The 1,626-nt window shown below is 47.2% G+C and overlaps 1 long non-coding RNA gene across 1 annotated transcript in view; it reads left to right on the top strand.

The window, feature by feature from the left end:
• The window catches only part of LOC122554369, a 28,608-nt gene extending 27,742 nt beyond the window's left edge, over nt 1–866 (top strand). Inside the window, exon 3 of the long non-coding RNA XR_006312979.1 lies at nt 566–866. This is a non-coding gene — a long non-coding RNA (uncharacterized LOC122554369). The remainder of the gene's footprint in view (nt 1–565) is intronic.
• The last annotated feature ends 760 nt before the right edge of the window (nt 867–1,626 follow it).

Raw genomic sequence — 1,626 nt, 5'->3', positions numbered from 1 at the left:
GTGGGATGTGGTGGGAGGGGAGGTGATAGGGAGGAGGAGTGGAGGGGCAGTGTGAAAATGAGAGAGAAATGAGAGAGGGAACAGAATGGAGTATCAAAGAGTGTCAGAGTGGGCATTGGGAAGGCTTGAAGTTGAGGATGGAGACAAAAGGAGAGGGAAAGGTACAAGAGGAGAGGGAAAGGTGAAAGAGGGAGAGAATAAGGAAGAGCACTGGGATGAGGGGAGGTGGAATAGTCGCAGTCAGAGGAGCCCAGGGACAAGGGGATATGGGGGCAGAAGGAGGAAGACACAGCACTGAAGATGGGGAGGCAGAATAGAGGGGTTGTGGGGATAGAGGGGATTTAAAGAGAAGGGATAAGGAATCGTGGAATGGAAGCTGAGAAGGGTGAGAGATGCTGTGAAGGTAACCATAGGCAAAGACAGAGGAAAGGCAGGGATGAAGACATGGCATGTGTGCTGTGAGAGGGAGTGAGGCGGTTGTGATGCGGCGCGGAGAGAACTGCAGGCGGTTTCCATGGAGATGGGAATGTGTGCTCACAGCGGCGCTTTGTTCCGTCTCCCGCAGACCCGCTGTCGCCCGCCGCCGACGTCAGACAGCCCCGTGGAAAAGGCCCATCCTCCGCCGCGAGCAATCAGTGCAGATTCATCCGCCACTGCAGAGAAAGAGTTCCTTGAGGGGTGTGAAATGAGCGAAGGGGAGCGCTGACTGCGATCATGTGAAATGCTCACTGCCCCCGGGGACTGGAAATAGTTAACATTAGCTTCATTTTAAATCAACCAAATGTTTTAAACACTTACCGTACCTCAATAACAATAATAAATTAAATCAATGCAGAAATTGTTTTATGTTAGTGTAGAATTGGCCTTGCTTTACACATGCAAATATTCTGGTTGGCTCATTCCTCACTATTTATTACCTAAAGAAACACTACAAGTTGGGTATGTGTAGGTGCAGGATTTGGCTGATGTGATAACTCCCCCCTGTAACAATCAATAATCCTGTCAATATTCACTTTCTGCATTAGTCCTATTTAGGTTGGCTGACATTCCCTACAGTATGGAAACAGGCCCTTTGGCCCAACATGTCCACACCGACTCTCTGAAGAGTAACCCATTGCCCTGTCCTATATTTTGCCCCTGACTAATGCATCTATCACTATAGGCAATTTAGCATAGCCTATTCACCTGACCTGCACATCTTGGTGATTGTGGGAGGAAACCGGAGTACCCAGAGGAAACCCAGGCTGACACAGGAAGAATGTGCAAACTCCAGTTACCCAAGCGGGAATCAAACCCAGATCTCTGGCGCTATGAGGCAGCGGTGCTAACCACTTGTAAAATGTGGTAGGTGCTGTTCTGTATATCTGGGTTTCGATACATAACTCTTGTTTCTGAGACCTTAATGGAGCTAGGAGATATATTGGGATGAAATGAGTCATATTGAAATCATGGCCCTTATTAAAGAGCTATTAAGCAACCTTGGTGTATGTTCCCAAGTGAAGGTAGCCTTTTTTGTCAAGGAATCAAATATTGCCCCATTTTACATCAGGAAGCCAATCAGCTTATATCAAATTTAGCAAGTTATGCTTGCTGTTATTTTCACATAGCCCTGCAACTTTATCCAAT

The sequence above is a fragment of the Chiloscyllium plagiosum genome, chromosome 1 (assembly GCF_004010195.1).
Source record: "Chiloscyllium plagiosum isolate BGI_BamShark_2017 chromosome 1, ASM401019v2, whole genome shotgun sequence".
Classification (NCBI taxonomy): domain Eukaryota; kingdom Metazoa; phylum Chordata; class Chondrichthyes; order Orectolobiformes; family Hemiscylliidae; genus Chiloscyllium; species Chiloscyllium plagiosum.
This window is presented reverse-complemented; position numbering and strand designations above follow the sequence as displayed.